The sequence below is a fragment of the Camelus ferus genome, chromosome 3 (assembly GCF_009834535.1).
Source record: "Camelus ferus isolate YT-003-E chromosome 3, BCGSAC_Cfer_1.0, whole genome shotgun sequence".
Taxonomy (NCBI): domain Eukaryota; kingdom Metazoa; phylum Chordata; class Mammalia; order Artiodactyla; family Camelidae; genus Camelus; species Camelus ferus.
In genome coordinates this window covers 46,007,120-46,030,749 of record NC_045698.1, presented here as the reverse complement: position 1 = coordinate 46,030,749, position 23,630 = coordinate 46,007,120, and the positions used below count along the sequence as shown (strand labels likewise).

Sequence of the window (23,630 nt, the reverse complement as noted above, 5' to 3'; positions counted from 1 at the left end):
GTCTGGTGAGGATTGCCTGCTTGGATTTTGCTCATGATGTCTGGTGAATGGTCATTCTGAGTCATTAGAAGAAAGAATATCTCTAGCACTCGGAGGGCCCAGTTAGGGTGAAAGGTGACATAAAGCACTGAGATGGTCTATTTATTGTTTCCTTTAAAGTGGTCCTAGGACCACCTTTCCAGGTATATGCTGGAAATGCAGATTCCAGGGCCCCACCCATGACCTACTGCGTCAGAAAGTCTTTGGATGATTCTTTTTCACAGTAAAGCCGAAAAAGCACTGCTCTGTTAGCAACTCTTCAAGTGGGAGGAAGGAGCTGAAGACAATGGAAGGAGCCAGACGAAGATGAGATGTCAGGATTTAAGGGACTGTGACACTGCCATGCAGGGTCTGAGGAAGGATCCAGGAAAATCTAGGAAATAGGAGTGTAAGAAGAGCAGTTGAATGAACAGATCTCTCAGGAGACTGTTTGTTTACTTGCCTGGTTGGAAATGCAAAACAGGAAAGCAGAAGTGTGGCAGATAGAGATCTAAGATCACAGGACTGGGAACCTGGGAGGTCTGAGGTGGGAAGGGCACTGGGTTGGGGGCAGTGGACCTCAGCATCAGGAGGGCTCAGGGACGCCCCACAGAGCAGGGTGCGATAGGCGGGGGCTGAGTGCTCTACTGCCGCAGCCAAGCGCCTTCCTCTGTCAGTCCTTGGCTTGAAGGTTAGACTCGCAAACCTCATTGCCCTCATACCTCCCTTTTTGTTGGACAACAGGCAGTTGCAGGAGGTCCTGTTACTAACCCAATACCCGAGTTGCAAACTTGGGGAGCTCAGTGGTGGAAGAGGCTTCTCGAAGCCTCAAAGAACGGACTTGCTTTGGGGCTGATCAGAGTGAAGCCCATCCAGCTGACTTACTGGCCCATGTTGGGAAGAGCATTTCGAGTAGCAGGATCAGCATTAGTAAAGCAAAGCGCAGGGTGAGAAGAGAACCAGGCAGTTGGGAATCACAAGTGTTTGTGTGTGTACACATGAGACAAGGCTGGAGACGGCAGCCTTGTGAAGACTTTGTAAGTTTGGGGTTTACCCTAAAGGCAATGGGGAACCCTGGAAGGGTTTTAAGCTAGAGCAGGACATATTCAGGTTTGTTTTTAGCCTAAGAAGTGCTATAGCTGGGCTGGTTGTTTTGATCACATCAGTGATGAAAGAACCAGAAGTGGAGCAAGTTAGTTGCTTTCTCATTTGCTTCTCAGACAAAAAAATTCACATTTTGAGGACTTTGATGATGCTTAGCTCCCTAAGTCATGTTGCTGGGTGTGGCCTCCATCATTCTCCCTGTTCCCTCCTGTACCCCTTTTCTGATGTCCTTTGAAAAGGAAACAAAGATATGTTCTCTAATTCTAAGCAAGAAATGGGAAGGAATTTTCTTGGAATGAATTTATCTTTTGGAATTTTCCTACATATTTTTCCTAAATTTGAAAGCAGTTATTACAAAAGGGATGCAAATAATAGTGGCTTTAAAAAGGTATTGAAAATCCTGCTACTTTTTTCAAAAAGGAAATGAAAAATGAGGAAACTAACAAAATTGGTTACCTATGGGGTAAGTGGGAATCCAGTGCAGGGCTGGGGAACCATCTTTACACCTGTTGGCTTGGTTTTGACTTTGAAGCTGTGTTAATGGTTTATAATTCCAAAAAATAAAATTAAATTGACAAAGATGATAAGAAGATAGATATTGAATTGAAATAGAAAAAGAAGAACCTAACTTTATATCAAATAGATAAAAATCACACATAAGAGAAGTTATTCAAGTCACTTTTGAACACAGTATTCTGACTGTGTACTCCCAATGTGATTTTTTTCTAAGAAAAAATTAAATTGCAGAAATATCTTGGACTTTACATAAGGTGTTGGTAGTGGTAATTGTGTAGCAATCTTGAAACAATTTTGTGTATTGTAGGACCCAACAAATGGATAAAAATACTGGGCTTTTGGGAACTTGAGTTCTCACTATAGGAGAGGGGAGATATAAAAATGGACTGGGATGTGATGGTTCTTGTCTGAATTATTACTCTGATGGCTATGAAATGGTAATTTTCTAAATTCCTTCCTCATGTATTAGTTGGTATTCTTCGGAAAGAAGAGCTTTCCTTTCTCCTTCCCATTTTTACTTTTTTCATATCAGAGTATATTTAGCCTCCCACCAATTGTTATAGTCATTTCTATTACTAACCATTTTTATGTTCAATTTATGCCAGTTTTCCTGGTGAAGATTCCTGCAAGGTAGATCCCATGTCCTCCTGACATATCTCCATTATATAAAGAAATAAATTTTTTTGAAAAAAATAGCAAGTCTGTACTGATACTGCTAAGACCAACCCAGTGTCACAAAACAAAAAAAGAAATCAAACCATAACAAAGCAAGAACGGAGACCAAAGTAAAGAGACATGTCAAAGAAATGCAATATGAAGTCCTTGATCAAATCCTGGAGATACATCTCTATCTATATAGCTTTATCTTTATCTCTATATGTACATATAGAATTTAAATATATACACACATTTAAATCAGCTTCTTAAGACTTTATAGGGACAATTGGAGAACTTAAATAAGAACTACATACTAGATAATTGTAGTGTATCTATGTTACGTTTTTTGAATAAGATAATCGTATTGTGGAAATGAAGAGAATGTTTTTGCTCTTTTGAGATACACCCTGAAGTATGTAGGGGTGAACATGTCATGATGTCATAAAGCTAACGTAACAAATTCTAAATGGTTAAATAAAAATATGTATATCCATGTATATATATAGAGAAAGCAGATTTGGGACAGTATGAACAACTGGTGAATCTAGGTGACCTAATCATTGTACTTTTCTTATAGTTTTTCTTTGAGTTGGACAGTTTTCTGGAGAAGAGGGAAAACAGGTTGGGTTGAATGAGAAAGGCCATGGAAGGTAGGGCTCAGCTCACACTCCAAACTGTTAACATCTGCGGGACATTTAGAGGGGTTCCAGGAGGCAGCACCCCGTGGGAAGATGACTGGAGGCAAACAGTGGAAAAGGGGACGTCTGGGGCCGCGGTGATTTAGGACCTGCAAGCTTTGGGATTCTAATGATGCAGCTCTTTGTCTTACACACATATACAGCATCATGTCATTTCATATCCATGTTTCACACCCCCAAATTGAGGTCATATTCCAGGCCCCACTCACTCAATGGGAGGCACGTTTTTTGGCTAGCCTGGTGGATGGGTTTTAGTCCAAAGCTCCTCTTCACGAGTGACTTCAGTTCTCCCTTGTTAATCTTGCTGTGGAATCACAGTTAAACGATTGTGGGAGAGCACGTTCAGGGTAGCCAGTGATCAGCAGTGTGGCTTATTTTCCGTCAGGTATCACTTGGTCGTTTTTATCTGATGCTTGCTACACCGCTTCACACAAAACCAGGTTTGCTCCACTGCCTCCCCTCTCCCAGCCCCCAGCCCTCCAGCCCCCGATACAGATTTGTATTCCTGGCATCCTGCTCTTGTTTGATGAGTTCTGGGAGGCCCCAGTTCTTGTTTTGTCCCCAGGAGTAAAGCAGCAACTGCTTTAAACTGATAACAACACGATTCTGCTGCCCTGTAGACAGTCGTTTAAACTCTGTGATACGTGGCCACTGCCTCGAAATTCAAGCACTGGAAATGACATCATTATCAGCTGACTCTTTATGATGAAAAATGACCCACATTAGGAAACAATCTGAACCCAAGGAAACTTGGGTGATCAATCATCACAATTATAAAGTGCTGGTCTTTTATGTAAATCCAACCCACAGTGAAGCCGGGGTTGGGTGGAAGACTGGGGGGAAGAGAAATCCTGTGGTTAAAAAAATAATTAGTACAATATAATTAAGCAAAAGGGGAAGCTTCAGATAATATATGTTTCTCAGGGGACCATTTCATGCCTTAGGGACCCTGACAGATCTAGGCTGAGAGCGTTGCACCATCATCATTAAAAGCATTTGTTAAATGCTCAGAGCTGTGCAGAGATGGGCTGGGCTTTGTGCTGCCTGAAGTTGGTTGAAACAAACCAAGGCCCTTTCTCCAGGAATCAGAGCCGTCCGTGGGTGACCTCATCGTGGGGAGGGGGCAGTGGGCAAGGGCACCCCTGGCCGCAGAGAAGCCCCTTTAATCGATCGCCAGAGGATAATGTCCCGTCTGGGTTGGTGGTGGTAGGGGGGGTGCCTGACTTCCATCTTTCCACTGCATTCCCTTCTGACCAGCAGAACTTTTTGCCACCATGTGGCCAGCCACAGGCTTGTGGTGGCCTGAGGATGAGGTAGAAAAGAGTGGAATTGTCACCATTCCCCTGCAAGACTACAGATGGTTTGCTGAGAGCACAGGAACTGGGGCCTTGGTGAGGAATCTTATTTTTGGGAACATATGATTGCTCCCAGCCCCCATCACTTGTCGTCTTGTGGTCCTTAGAGTCTGTGTTGTGTGTAGTCTCATTTTGTCGAAACCAGACAAGGGGTGTGTGTGTGTGAAAGTGTGAGGAGATGTAAGGGGTGGGGTGAGGAGAGACAGCCACATTGATGTGGCTGAGTTGGTCCCAGAAAACTGACTTATCAAGGTGTCTCTCAGTTGCCTGTACCCTTGGATATGTGATGAGCACAAGGAAGTGAAGGTTTATGTCAGTCATCCTTCACCAAGGACTCCGGAGGCCTTAGGCCCATGGGCTAGCCAGGGGCCTGGTAGCACTGGGTTTGTGAGGGCTGTAAGCAGGGTGTCCACATCTTGGCCTCCATCTGGGGATACCAAGTCCCCTTCAACCTTATTTTTTCCATAAAGAACTTTGTGGTATCATCTCTTCTGTCCTCGACTCTACTTATAAAACCTGTCATATATCCTCTTCTTGTCCTCAAATCGATGTCTAGGTAACAAGGCCCTGGTCTGCTGCTTCCTCTTTAATTCTCCTGCAGGATGCAAAAATCATTTTCCACCTGCAGACCAATAATATCGAAGATTCCCTCCTAGGTATTTGTACCTTGTAGCTGAAGTTTGTCCTATCGTGGAATACCAATGATCCTGTTAGGACAACGCGTTCAGCGTGGTGTGGATTTGTGGATGGCGGACCCTTTCTTATATGGCAGCCAACAGCAGGTTTCACAGGGTAAAGGGAGGAGTGGTCTGGAGCACAAGCACTGCCCCGGCGGGGCAGACAGGGTGGAGTCTCGGGGAGAGGGGAAGATGGGGGGCCTACGGCCCGGGAAGAGGAAAATCCAATTGTATGCAACTTCACGTTTACTCAGAGTCAGGCACTGTTCTAAATCTGTACTCCGATCATGCAGCTCAATCCCACAACAACCTCATGATGCTGGGTGGAGCTTTTATTACCCCCTTTAGTGGAAGAGGAGCTTGAAGCTCAGAGAGGTTAAGTGACTTGCTCATGATCACATGGTTTGTGGATAGAGCTGGGATTCAAAACTTGGCAGCCTGACTTTCAGCTCCTGATCTTTACCATCTCACTGCATCTCAGCAGAAGGAGGTGGGGCACCTGTGGGGAGAAGTGTGTCAAGTTTCTTGGAAGGGAGGCCCCTATGGCAGCCACCCAGCCCTGTCTCTAGTCCCTTGGCGGTCTCTGGTTGTGGTAGAGAGCTGTGTCTTCGTGGCAGCAGGAGGCCGCACCCTGGTTGGAGAGAGTGAGGGGCTTGACAGCAGAGGCCTTGCTCTGTTCTGGTGGGGTCACCTTCAGAGCAGCCCTGGGATCTTCCTTCCTTTGGCAGAAGCCAAGACCCTCCCTAGGTGACCTCTGGACTTGGAGTGCGAGCAGCTTCCTAATCAAACCCGCCATGGTGGTTTAAACACTGCCAGGAAGTGCCCAGCTGATTTGTCTCCAGAGATTAATGAAACCAAATCTCAGGATCTACGGACGTCACTGGACATGGTCCAGTTGGCCTCAGCACTAGTCCAGTGGCTGCTTACGGAGAGCCCCATCAGTTAAGTGAGCTCCGTGAGGGCGTTTGCTGAGTGTTCTCTCACCATGTGGAAGGCAGGGCCATGTTTTCTGCATAGGAAACCACCTTTTTTTACTCGGGACTAAAAATGAGGCAAGAAAATCCCTCTGGGACACACCCTAAATAAGACAGTCTCTCTGGCTCCCCAGGGCAGCTGATGTTCAATCAAGGCCAGGTCCCTGGGCTACCCCAGTCACAGAGTCAAGGAGCTGATCTCCGGAAGCTCCACCTCCATCCCCACAGCTGCAGGACGGGATGGGAAAGGGCTATGTGGGACATTTTGAAATAATCCTTTCATAGCGGTCGTTTAAATCACACTTTCCCTGCTGCATCATCCCTGCATGGTTACCAGGACTTTCATCGTTGTCCCTCTTTGTTTTCCAGGCGGTGGGAAGAGGGGAGGGTGAAACCATCATCTTTGGATCCATTTGCCTCTCTTTGTGGCTGAAGATTCAGGTCTTTCTTCCCCCACTTAGCAAAGAGAGGGGCTCTGGGGACCCCCTGAAAATGTTGTGTTTGGAGGGACAGAATTAATTCCTTGTAGCTGGAAGCACTCAATGCCTCTCTGTAAAATCTCCATTCATTTGTGCCTTTGGTGAGACTATACTATCTGAGATCTTCGGGACACATTATCATTAAATTTACCATGGTATTTATATTCAGCTGGCTCACAAAATAAAGCACCCCTCATGTCCAGTCTGATTCCTAAAGCTCCTGAGTATAGAGCCCCCCAGAAATTCTTGGATTCTGTTTCTTTCCAGAAAGTCCTTCAGTATTTGGTACCTATTCATGAGTAGATTTTAAAACCACAGATTCTGCATGCCCTGCTTCAGCTGAGCCCCTCTTCAGAGCCTACACAATGGACATGTTCCTCATCAGAGCCAGATTGGGTCTGTGAGTGTGGAGGGGTTGTGAAGACCCATTCTCAGTAGGTAGAGAAAGCTGAACAGTGTAATGCAAGCAACGCTGGGATCAAGAAATAACTCAGCTGGAAGGGTATAGCTCAGTGGTAGAGAATTTGCTTAGCATGCACAAGGTCCTGGGTTCAATCCCCAGTACCTGCATTAGAAAATAAATAATTAAATAAACCTAATTACCCAGCTCCCCGAAACAAAAACAAAAACAAAAAAAAGAATTTAAAAAAAATCAATAAGAGAGCTAAAACAAAACAAAACAAAAACCTGGGTCTTTAAAAAGAAAGAAAAAAGAAAACAGAGTTCAGCCAGGTATTAGCTGAGTTACCCTGGACTTGACTTAAAACTCTCTGAGCAGCAGCTTCTTATGTGTAAAGTGGAGACAATAATGCCTCCCTTGAAAGGTTTTGGGGAGGCTGAAGTAACGTAAGGTGTAGGGAGGTGCCCTGGAAAACATACAATCTTTTACACATGCCAAGTGTGACTCCTGGACTTCAGTGGGATCAAATAGTTCTTGAGAGAAGACAGTCTAAATCTGGAGCTTTGTCAAACAGATATTTCTTATTGATTTATTTTATTTTATTATACATATATTTTTATTGAAGTATAGTCAGTTTACAATGTTGTGTCAATTTCTGGTGTATAGCGTTATGCATCAGTCATACATGAACATACATATATTCATTTTCATACTCTTCACCATAAGTTACTACAAGATATTGAATATAGTTCCTTGTGCTATACAATATGAACTTGTTGTTTATCTATTTTATATATATTAGTTAGTATCTGCAAATCTCAAACCCCCAATTTATCCCTTCCCACCCCTTTCCCCCCTGGTAACCGTAAGTTTGTTTTTTGTGTCTGTGAGTCTGTTTCTGTTTTGTAAATAAGTTTGTCTTTTTTTTTTAGATTCCACATGTAAGTGATATATGATATTTTTCTTTCTCTTTCTGTCTTACTTCACTTAAAATGACGATCTCCAGGTCCATCCATGTTGCTGCAAATGACATTATTTATTCTTTTTTTTTTTACAGCTAAGTAGTATTCCATTGTATAAATATACCACATCTTATTTATCCAATCATCTGTTGATGGACATTTAGGTTGTTTCTGTGTCTTGGCTATTGTAAATAGTGCTTCTATGAACTTCGGAGTGCATATATCTTTTTGAATTAGAGTTCCTTCTGGATATATGCCCAAGAGTGGAATTGCTGGATCATATGGTAAATCTGTTTTTAGTTTTTTGAGGAACCTCCATACTGTTTTCCACAATGGCTGCACCAAACTACATTCTCACCAGCAATGTAGGAGTATTCCCTTTTCTCCACAGTCTCTCCAGCATTTATTGTTGGTGGATTTTTGAATGATGGCCATTCTGACTGGTGTGAAGTGATGACTTCTTATAGTTTTGATTTGCATTTCTCTGAGAATTAGTGATATTGAGCATTTTTTCATGTGCCTATTGGCCGTTTGTATGTCTTCATTGGAGAATTGCTTGTTTAGGTTTTCTGCCCATTTTTGGATTGAGTTGTTTGTTTTTTTCCTTATTAAGTTGTATGAGCTGTTTATATATTCTGGATATTAAACCCTTGACAGTCTCATCTTTTGCAAATATATTCTCCCACTCTGTAGATTGTCTTTCATTTTGCTTATGGTTTCCTTTGCTGTGCAAAAGCTTCGAAGTTTAATTAGGTCCCATTTGTTTATTTTTGCTTTTATTTCTATTTCTTGGGTAGACTGCCCTAGGAGAACATTGCTGAGATTTATGTCAGAGAATGTTTTGCCTATGTTTTCTTCTAAGAGGCTTACAGTGTCCTGTTTTATGTTTAAGTCTTTAAGCCATTTTGAGTTTATTTTTGTGTATGATGTGAGGGAGTGTTATAACTTCATTGATTTACATGCTGCTGTCCAGTTTTCCCAACACCATTTGCTGAAGAGACTGTCTTTACTTCATTGTATGTTCTTGCCTCCTTTGTCAAAGATTAATTGACCAAAAGTTTGTGGATCTGATTGATTTTTGCCCTAATAGAATTTAATCTATACTCTATTGTCTTATGTCTAGTTTTTCCAAAGATAGGCAAATTAAAAAGCCCTGTGCTTTCAATCGTGTTGGTCAGGACTCTGCACTTGGCTGAGCCAGTGTAGAAACCTGTCAGAGACAGAGCCCTCCTCTCTGGAACAGGTGCGCGTCCTTGTAAGAGTGTCCCTGCCTAGTTGACCCCTGTCTTTCACCTCTGCCATGCCTCTGAGCTGCCTTCACTGGTGTGCTGAGGTTACATCTGTGCCCAGAGTCTGCAGACCTTTCAGAAAGAAAGGCGGTTTGACATTTAGAGAACTGTTATAATTCCTACCGCTTCTTGTTACTATATACCAGGTGCTGAACTGAACACTTTACACTGCGTGTGCCTTACCCCATGGCATCTTCACAACGGCCCTGTAAGATAGGAGCTTTCATCAACCTCATTTTATGGATAAGGAAACTGAGCTTAGAGAGTGTTAGGTCAGTTGTCCAAGGTCAGCAGTTGGCATAGTGCCAATCAGGAGTCCCCTGTGGGTCTGTCTGGCTCCAACGGTGGCTCTTAGCAGAAAACTCTCCGATGGGCTGGGCTGGGCTGGGACTGGATGCAGCAGCCAGAGCCTGAGATCACACAGCAAGATCAGACTCAGTCTTGGGGAGTGTTCTCCTCTTGCTGAAGGGAGGAGAGGCAGAGGGCTGAGAGTGCCTGTGAATTCCATCTTGTGGCACTGATGTACCAAACCCAGCATCCGTCCCAAAGTGAAAATGCCTCAGGCCTATTCAAGCAGGGGAGTGGCTATACAGAGTGCAGGTGTGCCATGGGAGATTTTGGCCTCAAAGTCTGTTCATTAAACCCACAACTGGCCACTTGAAACATTTCTTTTCCAAATATCTCCTTCCACATATTTTTGGCAGTTTAAAGGGGTAGGGTGAGCTACAGATCATTATAGCTCTTTGATCCTGATTTCTGACTGTTCATTCATAAGTTATTTCCTAAAAAAAGGGAAGGGAGATGAAAGGCAGGAAAGAAGTGGCAAGAAAGAGTTTATTCAAGAAAGGTAAGGAAAAGGAGAAAAAGAATGGGGGCAAATAATGTGATCTAGAGTTTAATAAAGTAGCATGAAACCAGGCCTTTCACATCTCTCCCCCCACCCAGTACCGTCCTATAAATCTTTACATTTGCATTCCACCAAATGTGTCAGAAATGCAACTGTGCTTGCAAATAATTGCTGCCATTGAATGATTCCACCCTGGTGTAGCCATCTGAGCTCAAAAATAACCCGTGTAACCTAAGAGTAAATCAGTGACCGGACACCCAGTGCCAAGCATAATCTCAAGCAACATTTAACTAGGTTCAATATTTATTTCCCTGCCTTGAGTCACTTTGAAATGATCTGGACTCAGTTCAGACAGGACAAGCCCTAATTTTATGGTGCTCTTGGAACCCTTCCAGCAGCACGAGGGCTCAGATGTCAGGGAGTTCCAGAAAAATGAGATCCCTCACAGAAGATTTCACAATTTAAGGCACCCTCCTTTCAGTATTTTGCAACATGTGGGCCTTTTGACTGAAGATAAAACTTTTTGAGTAGGGCTTTTGAGCACCCTCTAGAAGTGTCTCACCCACGCCCCAGGTCTGACCTTATCCCTAGGGATGGGGTGGGTAGAATGAACCTGGTTCACAGCTTGCCTAAATAAAATCTCTGAATACCCAAAGGTGGAAAAAGAGTAGCCCCAATTTACCACTGTTTTCCAAACAAGTGACGTGTTCCACACAATTATGGAAGCCAGATTTGGGAAGCTTCAAGACACATTCAAACAGCAGATAACGTGGCTCCAAGTTTGATGGATACTGGGACATATCAAATAAATAGCTGCCAGTTGTCAAGCTTTTGTATCTCAAATGCTCAATCAGTAGAAACCAACCAATTTTAGTGTACATCAGAGATAAATCTCAAGATGGCAGAATTGGCATATAGCTCCCTGTTAACGGGGTATTGAACCGACATTGAGTGACCTCACACTCAGCCAAAACATTTATTATAAAAGTCTGCCGTGGTTAAGAGAAGTGGTTGATATTGGCTCATTCTGCTCTAAATGCAGCCTTTTATCTGTTTTACTTGGGAAAAGGGAAAAAGACCTCACTTATGAATTCAAACATTTTCCTTTTCTCTATTTCTCCTTAATCTATAGATGGTTAATCATAATTCAAAATAACAGCATGCATTCTGGGGTCCAAGGGACCTAGTTCATGTCCTGGGAGCATCATTTACCAGCTTTTGAGAAAAATGTTAAGTTTCTTTCAGGGACAGTTTCCTTATCTATAGAACTGGGAGGACTGGAATGAAATAATGTATTTAAAGCAATTAGTAAAGTGCCCAGACACATACTCGAGGGATTCTAGTCATATTGTTGTTATAATAATACCATCACTATTGTTAAGTTACATTGGCTCCTGACTTCAAAGTTCCATAGACTATTATGCTATCAGCAGAGATAATAATAACAAGTGATCCTTTATTGGATCAACCTTTATTTCCTGCATCCAACCTCGATTCCTCTAGATGGTTGACAATAATCTCCTTCTTCCCAAATCCTAAAATCAGTAACAGTTATAGAAATGTTTTGATGATACTTACTAGGTACCAAGCACTATGCTCACTGTTTAAAATATGTTTTTGCATTTAATTCTTTTGCCTACCCTCTGAGGTACACGTGCTATTATTATCTCAGTTGTTCAAAATGAGGAAACTGAGGTTCAGGGAAATGAACAAAATTACTTGAGATCACACAGTTGGCAGACATCCAGTCACACTACATTACACTGGCCTCCCTGCCCCAAGTCACATCGATTATTGTTTGTTGTTGTATTATCCCCTGAGGAGAGCAGAAAACTTTAATAATTTGGGGAAAGTCACTTTATCTCTCTAGACCTCATGTATTTCCATCTGTCCAATGAAAAAGGTGGATAGAGTATATCAGAGATTTTCGGAATCCAGGATTCTAATACAATCAGCTATTGTCAAAGGAGGAAATCTTGCAAAATGTGTAAATAGGATTTGTGTGTGTGTGTGTGTGTGTGTGTGTGTGTGTGTTTGAAAAGGAGCTTGTGTACACATCTGGAGTCGTCACTTCCTCCAATGAGGCTGGCAGGAGGAACATCACTGCCCTTTCTGCAGTTGCTTAACTCTCTCTTCTTGAGCTATCCTTTCAGACTCTGCTGTGGAGGAAGCTGGTAACTCACCCACACATGCTTGTCTGCAGTTGTACATGGTTGGTCCAGTAGAAGCTAGGACAGTCCTTCATTTGGGTCAACCTTCACTTCCTGCTCCCAACCTTGATTCCTCCAAGATACTTAACAATAACTTCTTCTTCCCAAATCCTAAAATCAATCCTCCTGCCACTCTGGGACTAATGTGATTAAAAACCTACTTACATCTGGTCCTCACACCTCAGTGTGGATGTAAAGTGAAACCACTGATCCCTTTTGTTGGAGGGTTAGGGTGTTTAAGATAATTCTGCATCCTGGCCACAAGCGAAGCAGTTTCCGGATACAACCTGTTTGAGGGCTGGGCTTCCAGGGTGGAGAAGGTGGGCAAATGTAGGAAGAAGAGGCTTGAGGATGGAAGAGTCTGGAGGAGACAGAGGGGAGCCTGAGCCTCAGTTTCTGGCTGGATGTAAGCACTGGGCACTTCCTGGCGACCTGCGTCTAGTGCTGTGAGGCAGACACTGTGTCCTGGCTCTGAGCCTGTGGTTTTGCTCTTGAACACACCTGTCTGCTGGTCTTGGTAGTGAGAAGGGCATGCAGAAATACGTATATGCTGGACTCGCTCTTCAAAAGTAACCAGGACTCCACATTCTGGCCTTCCATTCTTTAGGGTTTAGACTAAGGAAATAATGAGAGGAAAAAAATCATCTGCCTTCAGGTCCTAGGACTCGTCTTTTTAATAATGTGTTAATAACACAAGGACCTGTGAAGAGGAACATTTGATCACCCCACAAACTTCAATCAAACCATAGATTTAGGGGGAATATTAGAATTTGTTAAGTTATTGAAACTAAGGATACTAATCAGATATATGGCTAAATTAGAAAAAATATATTTTTTTCAAGTTTCCATTTTTGGTTACTTTTTTTTTTTTTCAATTCATAGTTGACTTACAGTGTTGTATTGGTTTCTGGTGTACAGCATAGTGATTCAGTCATATATATACATATTCTTTTTCATACTCTTTTTAATTATAAGTTATTACAAGGTATTGAATATAGTTCCCTACAGTATACAGTAGGACCTTGTTGTTTATGTATGTTACATATAGTAGTTTGTATCTGCTAATAAAAATATGGAACGTTTCATAAATTTGCATGTCATCCTTGCATAAGGACCATGCTAATTTTCTCTGTATTGTTTCAATTTTAGTATATGTGCTGCTGAAATAAGCATAGAAAAAAACTGTTTAATATGTGTTTGCTTTAGCTGACTTCCATGGGTAGGTGTAGACCAGGTCAGGGCCCAGGCAGATGCATGAGGAAGTTCCAGTTGGCCATTTCAATTTGAGGAATATAAACAAAAAATTCTCAATCTGTTGAAGTAATTTTAGGGATAGGGTAGGGGGCAGGAGTTATGCTGTGCTTTATGGAATTTTTTTCAACATGACATTAGAAACCAAGAAAACTCTTGAATATTTGCTATCAATTTATCTTTAAAATAAATAAGATTTTTAAAAAAATTAACTTGAAATTTTTTATTGATTTTTTTTTTTTTCCCGGAGCAGGTTGGTAATTAGGTTTTTATTTATTTATCTTTAATGGAGGTACTGTGGATTGAACCCAGGACCTCATGCATGCTAGGCATGCACTCTGCCACTGAGCTATACCCTCCCCTCAAGAATATATATTTTTAAAAAAAGAAACCAAGAAAACTCTTAATCTGGAAGTGATTGGTTCTTATGGTTTGTACCCACCCATTAAATTCAGAAATTTACTCATTTTTTGGCATTTTCCATGGGAGGATTGGAATTGGGTTGTTAAGCAAGATTTTCTGTCCTTTAAATATTATTTATGAAAAATATGACCCAGCTTTTTAGGGAAAATATACAAAGGAAATAAAAATGTCCTTTTTTTTTTTCCCTTAAGGTCTCTCTAAACCTTGTAGTTCAAGTCTTGTCAGAGATTTTTACCAAACCTGTTTTTCAGGGATTTGAAATCTGCTCATAAAAATTAACTGCAGGCTTTTATGCAAGTTAAAAACAGAATTCATGTGGTTTAAAAAAAATCTTCTAAGTCTTTAAAAGAAGGCCTAATAAAAATATACCTTCCTAGATGGCTTTTCCTGTGGCTCTGTGGCCTGTGTGTTTAAGGAATCATTAGAGTTCAGCAGATCCTCTTACCCCTGCCCCCATCAGCACAGAGTATTTCCGGTTTTATTCAGAGCCCTCAATGGAAAATGCCAGCTGTTCTTTTTTTTTTTTTTTTTTTCTCCCCCTACAGAAAATTGAATTAAGAGCTCAGGAAAGATATAAGATAACTTCACCGTGCAGACCTTGAATTCCTGTGTGGGTCCCAAGGGGGCTGAGGTCTCACTTGCCCTGTGCTCAGAAACAGCTCACATTGTCCTTTGAGCCACATTACAGAACATCAATCTCCTCCCAGGCTTTGAAGGCCAGACCTGCCCACAGTCCAACCCTGTCTCCTTTGGGCCCCACAACAAAGGAGGTGCTTTCAAGGTCATATGTCATCTCCCGATCCAGGGTCAGCCTGGGCCAGTGGGAAGCTGAGAAAATATCACGTGACTGTGGGAGGCTTCACTCATTCTCACGAAAAGGGGAAACCTCCATGACATTGTGCTGAGGACAGCCTCTTTGGACTCTGCTCAGTACGACCTCTTCTAGTGCTTTTGGCTTGTCTTATAGTGAGGTCACGATGCCCTACCTTCTGCAGGCTTGTGAGAGTGAACCATGATTAGCTCTTCGGTGGATGGAGGAACTATATTATGGAAGATACAAAGATGCATTCATTCATTAAAACATAGAGTGAACGTGCACTCTGCACAAGGCACAATTTTTGGTGCTAAAGTTGTGAGCAGAAAAATATAAGCCTTGTCCTCGTGGAGCTGGAGGCCCCAGGTGAGGAGAAGCCCATCGTTACAGCACAGCGTGTGCAGGAAGTCGGTGCTGGGACTGGGGACTGGGGCTCAGGAGTGGCATCTGACTGGTGGGGCGGGGTTGATGGAAAGCTTCCTGGAGGATGTAACCCACGGGCAAGGTTTGAAGAACTGATACAAATGAGGGTCTTGGTGTAACAATTACAATTAATAATTCATTTCTAAGATAGAGATTTTGATGACTATGATTTAGTCCTGTAGGGTATAACCTTTCAGGATATAGCCTAGGATCCTTCCTTCCTAGCTGCTGCTTTGAAGAAGAAACCATTTTGCTCCCTAACACCCAGTGTAGTCTCCAAAGGACTTTATCACATTTACTATCAAAGCCCCAAAGATTAGATTACAACTGGACCAAGCTCAGATTCCCATCCCTGCTTTCTGTTATTTCTATATGTAGGGCTAGACCGGTCACTGCTGCTTGGTCACAGTGTCTGTCTGATGAAGGATCTTACCAGAGGTGCCTCTCAGGAAGGGGGCTTTATTCATTACCTGTCCCCGCGTAGCATTTTAACGACAGTCCCCATGGAGGAAGAGTTAACTAGTATACGGTATCAGGAGGGTTCTCCCAAAGCCAAGACGGATACCTAAATGATGTTGCCTTCTAAGTGGAACAAAGTTTCCATTTTCTGAAAGAGAGAAATCTGACCACTTCTCCCGCCTCTGACCAAGTAAGCAGCAGGTGACGCAGGCTGATGCCGTTCCTCGAGGGGGCAGCCCAAGTCCCCTCCAGCTCTGTAACTTTATTCCTGGTTTTAACAGGCTTGGGTATCTTGTGTCCCAGCCCGCGATGTTAGATGCAACAAGCAAAGAAAGGGGAAGGGATGAAGGAGTTGGCTTCTAGAGGTGGCCAGGAGAGAATGCAGTCAGTCATAGGAAAGGAGGAAGAGGACCCTTGAGAAGCAGACGTGAGAATTGAAAATGTAAAGAAGCCCTGGCCTAGTGGGCTGGGGGTAAAGATTCTGTGAGAACCGTGAGTTTTTCCATTCTTCACTGAGTCTTGGATTCTGCTTTCCTAGTATTTTGTCCAATTAAAAAATGCATCACGTATTTTCCTAATTTTTAATTGACATTAAAATATCAGTCATTTGTGAGAAGAAAGGATTTTCTCAAGCCAATTCATGTCACTACAAAGGTATTGGTCTCCTTGATGAGAACTGAGGTAGAGCTTACTCTTTTAAGTGCTCTTTTCTTAAAGTAAAGTAACATGGCTTAATAGATAAGCAGCAGATTGTTTATTCAGAAACTGTTTCTGTACTGTTTCTGGCTTTGTTTTCTCCAACTCTGAAAATAATTCTTTCCTCCCATGCCTTTTTTTTTTTTTAAATGGGCTGATTGCCCTGATAGAAACTTCTGAGTAACAAATTTTGTAACAAATGTGTGTATGCAGAGAGGTTTTTAGAAACATGGTGTATATTTACATGAGACTTGAGAAAGGAAGCTCAGGCAATCAGATGCTCTCAGATGGCATCTCGAAGGTGGTTGGAGAATGAAATTGTGTTCTTCATCGTGCAGGTGGGGAGACTGAGACACAGCAAGGTGAAGTCATCTGGTTGAGGTTTCATGAAGGGCAATGACAGTACTGATATGAACCCCCTTGGATCCTGAGGTTTTCCATTAGACAGTGACACTAATATTAAATTTGTGTGCCATTCAAATGAGTTGACCCTTCCTTTAATTTTTATGCATCTTTGAAATTTTATCTATTACACGTTGGAACTCTTCTCTTGACACTGCATTTGAAATTATTTCATGGTTCAAACTTTGAAGGTTTATAATGCAATGGCCTCCTAATAGCAGGTCAATCAGAAAGGCTTCCATTTGGCACTGGTTCCCAATGCTCTGACTAAGCCATTTAGCAAGGGAGCCCAGTGGGCCACAGAAGTTCTGTCCTGGAGCCGATCGATTGGCTGAAGGGGTCTTGGCTCCTCAGGGAAACCTCAGGAATAATGATTGCCACAGTCATTCTACTTTTGTGGCAGAGGTGGTACATCTCCTGGGAATTTCTCTGACACTGCATCTGTGCCAGGCTTCACATGGCCTCACCTGTTACACAGGGGTCACTTGAACTGTACTGAACCAGAGCAAGATGATGTATTGACTCTGATGGGCTCTTTCCACACATCACCACCCCTCTGCCTTTCTCTCTGCACCCACCACAGTCAAGCAGGATCGTTCTTATAAAGCCTTTGAGAACTTTGAAGAAACATGCATATCCATTCATGCTACATCCGTTCACAAATATTAGGCACCTACTAAGTGCCCAGCCTCGTACTAGACAAATACAACACATGATCCCCATTCTCCAGGGGAGTCGACATCCTTGTGCAAATGAGGCACAAGAACATAGAATAAACTATATAAACTATAAAATGAAAAGGAAACAATGCAAGTCTATTGTGAGTAGCCCAAAGAACGGAGTATGGAATATGGGGAAGAACGTGGGCTTTCCTGATGACCGATCTGGGTTGAAATCCCATCCCTGCCACTTACTGGCCCTGTAACCACAGCTTCCTCTAATGAAAGATAGGTTGGGATAGCTGTGAAGATTAGATAAGATCACCTATATGAACTGCTTAACATGGGTCCTCGCACACAGTGAGACTCAACACATACATACATAAAAATTACTATTATTACGCAGAATGCAAGAACTATAAGAATTCAGGGAAGCAGGAGCTCCCTGTGGGCTGAGAGGAAAAGGCCTACAAACTGGGAAGCAGTGAGTCCTTGAGGAATGAGTTCAAATGAGATGAGGATGGTGTTAGAAGGGCACCCCTGGCAGTCCCGGAGAGATGGGAGAACGAGGGTCTGAAGGCAGCAGTGAAAGTTGGAGGGCTTCCTGGGAGAATTCAGGGGCGGGGCCTATGGGGGAAGCCTGGAGACTAGGTGTAACCAGATACTGGTGAGTGGCAAAGCCTCCACCTCCTCTCCCAGGTGGCCCTCATTGGCTTTGGTCTGCTTTTCCCGCAGCCGCAGCCCCGCAGGAGGAGAGCTGTGCTGTGGGCTTTTGCACTGTTCCTGTAACAGTCACTTCTGCCACGTTTTAGCGGGTGAGACAATCCAGTGTCTGATAATCAAGAATCCTTTTGTGGTGGTTGCTGTGGGGGGAATGAGGAGATACCAGTTATATTGACTGAGAAGAAAGACTAGTAGGTTAAAAGAAGGTCATAGAAATAAAGTAGCATCTGTCAGTTTTCTTATGGGATCTCCCTCTCTCCTTCCAGAGGCCCTTGTAGAGTCCTGCTTATTTATGATGCTGGCAGACTTACACAATCTTAATGCTAGAAAATCATCCACCCCCTCCCAACCCTCACTCCCAAAGGACTCGATGAACACCCTTTAGACTTCTTTGTCAGTGTATTTTCAGTTTGGCCTCCACAAGTTGTCTTTCTCTGCTATTTTGTGCTAATTACACCCAGTGGTAAGTTCCCCCCACCCCCAGGAAATCTGAAGGCATTAGCTGTCTCCATTACCATTCACAGACCTGCTTAGCTGAATGGGCAGAAGCCTGCTACAGCCAAATTGCTATTTTTGAAAGAATGATTATGTGTCCCTTGGGAATTTTTGAAGTGTGTTTCTTGATAGCCTCGCGGAGAGGAGAAACGATAGTATGTTTCCCATCCAAATTGGTATGGAAAGCTCATTGCAAATGAGTTTCTGAAGTTGGGGGTCAATAATTGCTGGTACCTGGGCCAGAGAGCTAGTGCTTTTCTTAAAATAGGGTAATGCAAATAGCGCAGGTCCTAATGTCTGCCCGCAGCAGCCTCTCCCTCTTTTATTTTCAAAAGGAATTAATTAGTGTAGTCTTTGGAGTTGTCATTGTGACTCCTTAGGTCACAGAGAAACAGCCCGCAAAATCCGTGGGTCGCAAACTTATTATGTGGTAGCTGCAAACTGGAGAGACCAAGCTACTTGGTGCAAGGATGTTATTTGATCTCCTCTTTCCCCCTGATCCACGTTTTGCAGACAGAGTGTAGGATGTCATGTACCTACTGGTCTCTCGGGATGAGGTGGAGCTGTCCAGAAAGAATGTGTAGGGCATTGTTTTAATTTTAAATTGGTTTTCAAGTTGATATTATAAAATTTATTTCTTCTGTTTTTAAAATAATTGTTTCCTTTGCTGCCTTGGCTGCAGGCACAGTGACAAGGAATGAACATTTTCTAATGAATAAGATGTTAAATAGCAACAGTGATTTAGCTTATTGTTTTAAGTACATAAACTGTGTTCTTGAGTTTTTCCTATAGGGAGAGAGGATAATGAAAATGAATGGCTTCCAAGTCTAATGCCTGTTTAAGAGATGTGGGGATTCTGTATCTTTATTAAAAAGATGAGTGCCTTAACCTCATATGCTTCTTAGTGACTCAACCCCACCCAACCCCAGATGACTCAGCAGATCCATCATGTGACTAGGAAAGAGGCAGCTGTTTTAAATGCATTAATATCTGTTGTGCTATGGGTGTGAGGGACAGGGTTTGGGGACTCTACTTGTAGCAAAAGTGATGGGAAAACTTCCAGGAAGAGGCTTCAAGCACTCTATATAGCACTATACCCTGTGCTATAGTCCTAATTCACGGGTGCATCCCAAGAAGTAAAAGAAGGCGATCCTCTCTCATATGTGATGTGCAGGTCACGTCAAACCTGTCTCACAGGCAGCATCTGCCATGGCAGACAGGCATCATGTCTGCCAAAAGATTTATGGTGAAAGAAATCCTAAGGAGAGGCCACTAGAGGGGAGGAAAAAAACCAAAATAAAACAAAATACCTCAGTTTAGAATTCAGCTATCTCTTGCATAAAACAAGCCCAGACTTTTGATTTTAATTTTCCCTTTTTAAAATCACCGTCTCTTTTAATTGCTGGTCCCCGAGAAAACCAACAATGGCTGGTACCTTATGCCTCTTTAGGTGAATATTAAAGATGACACCTGGGTTTAGCCCTATATTCAGAGCTGGTTATTCCATTTTCTTGGCATTATATGTCACAAAACTCTTGAAACAGTTTTTCTCAGGAACAGACCCTGGTCAGTTTCTCCAAATTGTTAGGTCCTGGTGCCGATTAACTACAGTCTCTTTGGAAATTTTATTTCTCTCTTCCTCTGTTTTTGTTTTATATTGTTTTGTTTTGTTGCATTTCCCACCCCCACCCTCCCATCTTGATCATTTTTCTCTTTTTTAATTTTCTGTTGCCATGTTGCAGCAAGCCTCAAGTTATTTCTCCCATTATTTCTCTGGCTTCAATCTGTAGATTTCTTGCCCATCAGAACATATCAACATCTAAAGACTAAAACTCAGGTCCCACTGCCACAGGCTGATGTGTATATAGCAAGAAGCACAAAGACAGCATCCTGCAGTAATTAGGAAAGGTGGCCGCGCGTCCCCAATTACAAAAAGAAAATGGATCCCCTGCTACAAGTGCAGTGACCTAATGAAAGCCCATCGTGAGTATCAATTGCTGCATCTCTTTTGGAAAACAATTGGGCAATATCTGTCACATTGGAAAAATGCGCATACATTTGACTCAGCAATTCCATCTTTAGGAATTTTCTTATTGATATAGATCTGCAATTCACAAAGGTATACGCAGGTATTTCACTGAGCATTGTTTGAATAAGAATGAAAATTAAACCAACTTAAATATCTTACAAAATGGGACTAAATAAGTAAAATATAAAACAGCTTTACAATATTATAAGATAGTTAGAATAGATCTATTTAAGCTCATATGGAAAGAATGGATTATGTGATTTAAAAAGGATCAGAACTGTTCACATAAAGTTATTTTATTTATATTAAGAAGAGTGGCGTAGTATCACACTGTATCCCAAGGTATAAAGTAAACATACGAGTCCATACTGATAGAAGTAAATAAATAAGGAAGGAAGGAAATATTTTTCTCTTCAGAAGAATTCCAAATACTATATGTAGATATCAACCCCTCAGGGAGTGGAGCTTAATTCTCTTTGCCTTGAGTGTGGGCCGGACTTAGTGACCTGCTTCCTAAGGATGGAGTATGGAAAGGGAAAAATACTGACTTGACAGAGGAGAAAACTGGTGGACAGTAGCTTAGCCACGTGGTCAACATTCATATCACGAGTGATAAGCTGTGTTGATAGTGTGAACCCCTGATGTAATGTGATGAGGAGGGCGCTTCAGCTCTGTGCTGTTCTTCTCCCAAACCCATAACACCAATGTGATCATCAGAAAAACACCAGACAAATCCAGATTGAGAGACATTCTGTAAAATATCTGACCAATACTCCTCAAAACTGTCTAGGTAATATCAAAAAAAAAAAAAAAAAAAAAAAGGAAAGACCAAGAAAATACAGGAGAGAAGATTAGGGAAGGACGACGACTTAATGCAGTGTAGATCCTGAGTGGACTCTAGGAACAGTAAAAGGACCTTAGAAAAATGAGTGAAATTTGAATGAAGTCTGTAGTTCAGTTAATAGTAAGCAATCAATGTTTATTTCTTAGTTGGGATAAATGTACCATGATTATGTAAAATCTTAACAGTTAGGGGTACCTAGATGAAGGGCATACGGGAATTCTCTGTAACTTTTCTATAAATCTAAAATGATGTTTCTAAAGTTTATCTTTAAAAGGCAAGAGAGAGTTTTGATAACACACACATGCAGAGAAATTTCTGGAAGGCTACCCAAGAAACTGTTAATATAGTTTACTCCTGAGAAGTAGGATCAGTGGGAGGGCACAGGAAATGAAGTGTGAGAAAGACAGAGAAAGAGACAGAAAGAGACCAAGAAGGGAAAAAGTGGGGATTTTATATTTTGACTTTTACCACCCTTCACTATTTGATTCTTTTTCCCCACGTTGGACTTTTATAAGGCCACCATGGTTATCAAACCAGTCTCATCCCTCAACACATTCTTAGCTCATCTTTCCAAAACAAAAGAGGAGAAATTTCATTCAACCATTGTGCTTCAAACAGCTCTGGGCTTGTAACTCTGCACAGTGATATTAGCGTAATTCAGTATTTATGCCTCCCATATAATGAATCTTACATGCTGCATCTGACATTTTAAGGTTTTAGTGTCTCCTTAGATTGTAATTTACCATAACATTAGTTCTAAGGGAACAATCCTTCAAATCAACTATCCCCCTTGCTGGAGATTTATTCAAGCCCCAAACAATTTAGGTTCTATCCCTAGTAATTTTTTAGGTTGACTTTTGCATTTTGATTGCCATACCCAACTCACTGTCCTAGTAACAGAAAGGCTGTTAGGCCACACTGGCATCACCTTGAGGACATGACTTGTTTCAGCAGAGGAGAACTCAGTGAGCACTCCTTTCAATTAACTGTGTGGGCAGAGGGCAAGATGATTGTCAATTAGAGGATGTTAAGCTTCCAGCTATCTAGAAAACAGTAAAATAGATCATGAAAATGAAATTATATCACTTGATATAATTTATCACTTGATATAAATTATATCACTTGATATAATTTAGTTCGAAAATAGAAGTCAATCCAAGACCACCTTTCTTACCTCCTCTTACGATTCAACTAAAATTGTAGTGTGTAAGTAAAGAGTTGGTGCTGGGGTCAAGAATTTTTGATAATGTGTATAAGAAAATGGATGCACAGACCTTGCCTGATGATTAGACTTGGGGAGAAGAGGAGGAGCACGTTTGCTCAAAGAGGAGTTAGAAGGAAGGAAATAAGACTAGTGATGGCCCACTTCCTTGTGGAATAATTAAATGTTAATGGAGGTAGAGTGAGTGTAGAAAATTATCTTGGTGTCTGGCTAAAATCAGTGAATTGTGTACTCTTTTCTGAATGATAAAGTTCAAAAAGCTGACAGAGACTTTTCTCAAATGTGGACTTTTGTGGGAATTTGTCAAGTTTTCTTCATAAATCTAATTTTCATTTTTCTTTTATTTTTATTTTATGGTTTGGACAGATTCTCCTTCGTTTCTTGGCTTCTTTATATTTAAACTACATCTCTAATCACTAGATCTCAGTTTTTTTTCATTCTGACCATCTCTATTTAGTCTGAAAACAGTGAAATTATTGATATGGTTGGATTAAGTTCTACCAATTTATTATTTTTTGTTTTGTTGTTGTTTCTCTTTTCTTTGTTTTCTTCTTTTGTAGTATTTGAATTGCCTTAAAAATGTTTGTAATTATCTATTGTATTTTCAGATTATACCTCTTTATATTGTTTTCGGTGGTTATTCTAGAGATTATAATACACATACAGGCATACCATGGAGATATGGTAGGTTTGGTTCCAGGCTGCTGCAATAAAGCAAATATTACAATAAAGAAACTCATGTGAATTTTGGTTTCTCAGGGCATATAAAATTTACGTTTATACTAACTGTAACAACATTATGTCTAAGAAAACAACATACATACTTTAATTAAAGATAAGATTGCTAAAAAATGCTAACCATCATCTGAGCCTTCATCAAGTTGTAATCTTTTTGTAAGAATAACATGAAAGATCACTGATCAAAGATCACAGTAACAGATATAATGATAATGAAAAAGTTTGAAATTTTGAGAGAATTACCAAAATGTGACACAGAGACATGA

At 41.6% G+C, this 23,630-nt stretch overlaps 1 long non-coding RNA gene and 1 other non-coding gene across 2 annotated transcripts in view; one reads left to right on the top strand and one right to left on the bottom strand.

Moving 5' to 3' along the window:
• The window catches only part of LOC106729670, a 332,779-nt gene that overhangs the window by 31,930 nt on the left and 277,219 nt on the right, over nt 1–23,630 (top strand). The window lies entirely within an intron of this gene.
• Nucleotides 13,253–13,359, bottom strand: LOC116662895. The gene has a single exon (XR_004318977.1). It is a non-coding gene; the product is annotated as a U6 spliceosomal RNA (small nuclear RNA).